This window comes from Bos indicus, chromosome 18 (assembly GCF_029378745.1).
Source record: "Bos indicus isolate NIAB-ARS_2022 breed Sahiwal x Tharparkar chromosome 18, NIAB-ARS_B.indTharparkar_mat_pri_1.0, whole genome shotgun sequence".
In the NCBI taxonomy this organism is placed as follows: Eukaryota; Metazoa; Chordata; class Mammalia; order Artiodactyla; family Bovidae; genus Bos; species Bos indicus.
The window spans coordinates 3,278,414-3,285,742 of NC_091777.1; the positions used below are offsets into that span (position 1 = coordinate 3,278,414).

At 48.3% G+C, this 7,329-nt stretch overlaps 1 protein-coding gene across 1 annotated transcript in view; it reads right to left on the bottom strand.

The window, feature by feature from the left end:
* The window catches only part of CFDP1 (craniofacial development protein 1), a 104,363-nt gene that overhangs the window by 18,136 nt on the left and 78,898 nt on the right, over positions 1-7,329 (bottom strand). The window lies entirely within an intron of this gene.

Genomic DNA, 7,329 nt, shown 5'->3' on the forward strand with positions numbered 1-7,329 from the left:
GTAGCCGAAACACTTGGCGGCCTCATCACTGAGACCAGCACCTCTCCTGGAGTCTGGCACGTGGGGTCTCATATCGCTTCCCATCTTGAAACAGGGCTGCAGTGGCACAGTCCTGGCGTCAGTCCATCGCAGCCTTCAGGAAGGCAGATCGACCCTGACCTTGGCCCCCTCTTTGCTGCGAAGGTTCATCCATCAGGCTTTCAGGAAAGCTGAGGCAGGCAGCAGCAGATAGCTTCTGGGCTGCGGCTGGGAGCGTCTCTGCCCCACTGGGAAATGCAAAGCACGCCGTGCCCTACACGCCCCACCTCACAACAGCGGCTGGGCTAGGAGATGGTGAGCCAGCACTACGTCCCACAGGCACTGAGCAGCTGTGTACTGGGCAACCAGGGAAAGGGGAGACTCCTAATTCCCTTGCTGACCTCTCTGCTGTCAGCAGGAACCCGAGCAGCTTCAGGCATCACAGTTTGTTCTGGATCCTAAGCCATAAGGGCAAGAGACTACCAGAAAGTTGGCTCTGACAGCTCAACCCCTTCCCCAGCTGCAGACTTTCCAGTCTTGGTTCCAAAGTGGGGTGAGCTGTGTCACAGAAACCACATTCAAGAGAACCGTCACCCACCTTTAGAGGCCGAAGCTCACAGGGGGCCTCTGCACTTGCTCCCTCAGAATGCATCCAGAATGTTATATTCAGACGCGTCCAGAATATTGCTGCCAAGATGTTTTCCACGTAACGCGTGACATTTCAACCACCTCCTCCTGCTCTGCTGACCTAACGATCATATGCTTGGTGTGAACACTAGTCCCATCTGAGGAGCACGGCCAGTTGGCCTCTGTGCCATCATGGTGTGGCTGAGCGCGCAGCGTGCTGGTGAGAGACCCTCACTAAGCCTTCGCTTCTGTGCGTTCCGTCCACCCCCCATCAGTCAGCAATTATCGCAATTCCCGTCCCGCCACGCCAAGCCTGCTGACCTGCCCCAACACCAGACACCAGCCAAGACCTCACAAAAGAAGATTCAGAACCTCAGAAAAGTAAAAACGATAAAAGGGCAAAACGACTGTTGTCTTTTTCCTTTCTGAATTCAAAGTTTACAGTGATAATCTGCTAGAACTTATGCTGCCTTTTAGCCCCTGAAATGTAGGTTTAACAAAATTCATTGTAACTAAATGATAAAGTCTATCCTGTTAAGTCTATTATAAAGATATTAAAGTAACATGTTTTCTTTGTTCCAGTCCCATGAACATGGACACAGATTCACCCAACTGATCTGTTCCATAGCAAAAACACTGCTTTATCTGGCCATGTTCAGTTGAAGCTCTGTATCCTGCTATTTATTTATAAGATGTACTGGAAAGGAGCTGGAAAAATAACTTCTTAAACAGAAATAGAAAGGATGACAGAGGAAGGAACCAGAACAGCAACTGGTTCTCAAGAAAGAGTGGGAACATCTTTCCCATGATCTTTAAAATCAGCCTCAGGCGCCCAGTGGTCCCACAGAATAGAATTTGAGGTTTGGGAATGAATTTAGAGTCCATCCGTTCACTGGACACATCCCACAGAGATTATTCAGAAATTACTGTACACCAGACAGTGTTCTTGGAACTAGGGTTTGATACAAAAATATATAAAGCATAATTCCTGGCTTCTAGGAGAAATCTGGTGGAGGAGATGATTATACCAAAAAATTGTGACCAAATACTACTAGGGCACGAAAGAAGGAGCAGCTGAGAGGCTGGCTAATGCAAGCTCTTTGTTTTAGAGATGTGTTAACTAAACTCTAAGAAGGTTAAGAAATCTGCCCAGGTGCACAGTGAGAGAGAGACCTGGGTCAGCACTCAGTGCTGTGATCACCCTGCTGATACGAGAGATGAGGACAGCTCACCTTTGGCCATCCCTTCCACACTCCAGTTTCACTGCTGATTTTGGGGGTTGGGGGAATATTCTTATCTTCCCTGTTGTCCTGGAGCTCACTGTACACAGGACCCACGTTTACTCATTCTTGGCTCACTCAGCATCGTACAAAGCCTTGCCATGGCATGTGACCACTACATGTTTAATAGGATTTGACAGTGGGCAAATGAATTTTCTCTTATAACAGAAGTTTTTAACACTACATTTGAACCAACAGCAAAGAAAAGGAAGCTCCAAAATTGAACCAGCAAGGACAAGGTCAACACAAGTGCCTGGGAGCGCCACTGACTCTACCTGGAACCTCCACGCTCACAGCCCAACTCAAGTCTGCCTTCCGGCTCACAACTTGCGTAACCACTAAAATGCAAATTATTTGGAGCTAAGATTTCTTGGCAGAGATAAGCAGTTTCCTTAGTATTTGGCATCTGTTTACACGGCAGGAGTGGACTTTTCGCAGCTCACCCATGGTCTAAGAGCCATACAAAGGTCTGGAACTGGCATGGTTCTTCCTGAGAAATGCAAAGAAGGTTTATGATAGAAATTCTTCAGTGAGAGCCGTCTGCCTGTTCTCTTGCAGATCATCTTTGGATTAAGCTGAAATCCCTAAGAATGAGAAGTAAAGCCCCAGTCCCTGGGCCAATTTCACTCCCCACCTGTGCAAGTCTCTTAAGTAATCTTCCCAAAGCCCAAGACCAGACGACTCAAGGAAATGGACTGGAAGCCAGTGGCACATTAGGAAAAGAGTTTAAATCCCATTCACTTCCCAACATTGTATTGCCAGTATTCTATGGGACATTGGGCGCAGTAAAGTGGAAAACCAGAAATACTGACATTGATACACTGCCAGCCAAAAAAAAAACAGAAAAAGAAAAAAGGCGTCTACCAGCAAAAGGTGAAATAAAAGCTGGCAACAAGTAGCAGCTTCATAGTTTTTGTACAAATAGAAAACGGTGTGCTAACTCTGTTTTATTGATCTTATGCCAATCCAAGAGTAAAAGGAAGTTAAGTTTTGTCTGATATGATTTCAGCTGCTCTCCATCTTTACAGCATGTCTGTGAAAGCTAGGTGATGATTTTGGTAGCAAAAGCCCTGAATTCTAAGCTCCTCTGCTGCTGTTGCTAAGTCACTTCAGTTGTGTCCGACTCTGTGCGACACCAAAGACAGCAGGGATTCTCCAGGCAAGAACACTGGAGTGGGTTGCCATTTCCTCCTCCAATGCATGAAAGTGAAAAGTGAAAGTGAAGTCGCTCAGTCGTGTCCGACCCTCAGCGACCCCATGGACTGCAGCCTACCAGGCTCCTCCATCCATGGGATTTTCCAGGCAAGAGTACTGGAGTGGGGTGTCATTGCCTTCTCCGTAAGCTCTTCCAAAATACTTTATTACAGAAAGCCCTTTCCAACTTTTTCTTCCCTATCTGTTAAGCACAGGACTGTTTTGCTTGCTGGGAGGACTATTTTAGCTGACTTGGTTCTATTTAAATGAGCAGCCCTTCCTACAGAAGACACACCATCCCTCCACAGTCAGCTCCTCAAAGCAGTAGGAGTCCTGTAACTGCACAGTCTCTGGTCTCTCTTATGATCAAGGTCAAGTATTTCTGAGACAAGTAACTTGTGGCTGGAGACTCTCAAACAACACTGAAATGGACTTATTCTCTGGGACAGCTAACTGAGCAGCTGGGCAGCAGTTTATTAGCATCATATGCCAAGAGAAAGTTAATGCCCCTCTTTGTGAAGCACAGTCCTCCGCTGGTCTATTGTTCTGCTGAAACCAGCTCAGTGGGCTTGGGACCCTTGGCACAGAAGGCAATTGTTTGTTTTTATTGTTGTTTGTTTTCATTAATCTGCCTAGTTCAGACCTTTCAGGGCGGGTCAAAGTTAGACAAGCATTAGGAAAGAATGGGTCCTTTTCCACACCAATCCTTGGCGCACATGAGGCCTTTGCAGTGCTTAGTTCACACACTTAATGCAGAGAAAAACACTGTATGAAGATGTAAAAGGCCTGCGTTGTCAGGCGGGTGGGTGAGCTCTAGAGCACCCAGTCCGCTCCTGCTTCTGCGAGATGGAATGTGATGGCACAAGGAGGCCAACGTGGTCTGCTGAGAACTTCCCCTCAACTTTCCAGTTTCAAAATGTCAAACTGACAGAAAAGTTGAAAGCAGAGAACAACTATTTATCTAAATACTCTTCACTGCAATAGCGTCTGCCTCCAATGTGGGAGACCTGGGTGCGATCCCTGGGTCGGGAAGATCCCCTGGGGAAGGAAATGGTAACCCTCTGCAGTATTCTTGCCTGGAGAATCCCATGGACGGAGAAGCCTGGTAAGCTACAGTCCACAAGTTTGCAAAGAGTCGGACACGACTGCGACTTCACTTTTACTTTAACATTTTGCCACATTTGCTTTCTCTCTCTCCTTCTCTCTCTATATACACATTTTCTTTTTTGGGGGGTGATTCATGCCCCATCACCTCTGGGTGTAAGAAAGTCTCCAAAAAGTGAAAAAGCCCTAACTGGAGAAAGGCCAGGGGTTACGATCATCAGCAGGGTCCTAAACTAGGACTGCCAACGGTGAGCACAGAGTCCCTGGCCAACACAGAAGCATTCACCTTGATATCTGGATTCTCTTCTCAAGGGTCAGAGGCCCGGTGTGCAGAGGGTTAAGCAAAGTCAGTGCAAAGTCAGTGGCAAAGAAAAACCCTTTGGGCTGCCCACCAGGCCTTGAGGAAATGATACTTTTCTGTTTCCCTTCTCCTTTGTCCCACTCCCATGTGGTTTCATCTCATTCCCTGGGAAAGAGATAATGCCACATCCCTTCCTGCCTCTGCTCTGGAACTTCCTTCCTCACACCATTCCCATGGCGGGGCCCAGGGCGGGCAGGGGAGAGCTGCCACCATGTTAGAACAGTTGGGGCCTGAAGCAGGCCAGGGGGCTCTCCAAGGAGGAAATGTTCTATTTACTGGGAGTGAGGATTATGCCTGGGGGCGGGAAATGGAGGCCTCTCCCCAGAGGTGCTGCTGTTGCTTTAATTTGCATGATCAGGCGCAGCTGGGGAGAATAATGTACTGACCAACACAAACAGACCATTTACATTTCTGAGACAGACTTTTAAAGAAATTATTAAATACAGCTCCTAACAAAGCCCATAATGGCATTTTTCTTTAGGCAAACCCTGGGAGCTCAACTGAGGCAGGCACAGCTTGTTTTCCAGACACTGCTTCCATCTGGGTGCCAACCAGTCACAGCCCTGGGGCAGAGGCGAGAAGAGCAGGGCGAGCCCCTCTCGGGGGGCGCTCTGGAGCCTCCCTGAGACGGAGTCAGGCCAGGCGGCTCCAGACTACCCTGACTACCCGCCGGGGCTGAGGGCAGGAGCCCCGCTCACCCTGACCGGTCTGATCCCCTGATCCCGGCAGGAGAAGAACGCCTCTCCCAGAGACAGCAGCCAGTGAGAAGCAAAGTGTGGAGCCCGGAAGACAAATGTGCCCGACTGGGCTGTTCTGGCTAACTGCTGACTCGGGAGTTGGCGTGCTTTCTTACACCTCAGCATTCTGCTTTCTTTGACTTCCAGCTTGTTTTTTCTCAGGCAGGTCTCTCTCTCTTCATGAAAATGTCTGAGGATGTCAACATAAAATACGTTTTAAAGTCTTGGCCACCTCCCAGGTTGAGATCAAGTTAGAGTCTCAGGATGTGGGGGTGTGCTCAGTCAGATCAGGGAGCGTTCACTGAAGAGTCATGCTTGTGCTCCTTTCTAGAAATGTGTGGGCACATTAACCACAAGGCTTCAGATGAAACACACATGAGTTAGCTAGCATATATTTTGCAAAATCACTCCCCCTCCATCCCTCAACTTCTCACTGCTACTAAACAAGCATGCTAAATTGCAAATGAGGAGGATATGAACGCTGGACACAGCTTGATTCCTGACACCTCGCAGTTCTGTCTGGAGAGGGGTGTGCTTGACGGTCCTCTCATTAGATGAGGCTGAGTGGTGACACAGGTCGTGTTCTTGCACCTGGAGTGCCTCGGGGTCCCTGACTCCAGACCGCTCTCCGCGTGGCAGCTGCACTGTCCGGCACTCGCTCCCTGGCCAGGGGATCTCCTCTGGCCTCCCAGAAGGTGCTGTCCTGCTCACTCAACGGGCAACTCAATGAGGCCCAGACCCCAACCTGTCCCCCTCCCAGGGCAGCGCCTGTCTTCAAAAAGCTAGGACACACCATCATCCACAGTTTTCCCATTGTCACAGCACCCCTCACAATCCAGGATTCAGAGTCCTTGGGAAGCAATTACCTGCACAAGGGTGATCAAAAGAAGGGGGTTGTTTCCAGCCTGAGCCCGAGGTGTCACTTCGCTAAAGCAATGCAATGGATTTCAATAAAGAGGAATATCTGTTCCCACGTAGTCTGGTAGAGAAAGCAGAACACTTTCTTTTTCACTGCACTCAGGAAATGGTTTTCATATATGTTAACCGCAGCTGGGTAATCTGTATAACCACAACATAGCTTCTCTTTAATAAATAGAAGATTTTTAAGCACTGCATACCGACCACCAAAAACAATTCCCACCCTCCATCTCTAAGGCAAGAAAAAATGATAAGGCTAAGTAGAGTCTCTTTCCTTAATCTGCCAGTCAGGGGTTGCTGAAGAAGCTTTTTCATTCAGAAATGTAGACTGTTTCATGAGGCTTCTGTCATCCAGCCCCACTGCTGAATGATGGATGAACCGTGAACAAATCCAGTTTCTCTGCATGCTGGGATCCCCTCAGAGCCTTTATGACCATGATCCACAATGGGTCATAAGGTAAACGTATGACTATGGATCATGGCCAATAGGTGTGAAGAAGGAGCTTTAGCGACTGCTGGCTGGGAGATGAAGGTACCCTGAAACAAAGCTGGCCAACCCTGCCTAGCACAGATGGTTCAAGAAAATGAAAACAAATCAAACCAAACATCATTAACTAAAGATGCGAAGGGTGGACTGGACAGTTCTCGGGTTCATCCGTGTATATTACTTGCCCTGGGAAACTTGGCATCACTCTCTCCCTGCTGTGAGAGCAAGGCCTCTGTCCTCTGGCTCTGTGCCCTGAAGCCAGGAGCAGCCTGGGAGAGCCAGTGACCCTCTCCTTGGGGGCAAGTGGCTTCATGACGCCCTTCCTGTCACTGTGAGGCCCAGCTGGTAATTCAGCAAAGACTGTGTGAGCATGTTCACCATTCCTGCTGCCCAGAAGGAAGGAGGTTTGGAGCCAGAGGTATTGACACTGGTGGTCTCATTTGAATGATATTACAAAAACTAAAAGGGCATTCATGGAAAAACACACAAAACAACTCCCCTCCCCCAAACTTACCTAGTTGTCATGAAGAGCTTTTTTCTAAGAGTGAAGATTAAGCTACTGAATCTGATTTGTATTCTATTGATAAAAGAATGCTGGAAAAC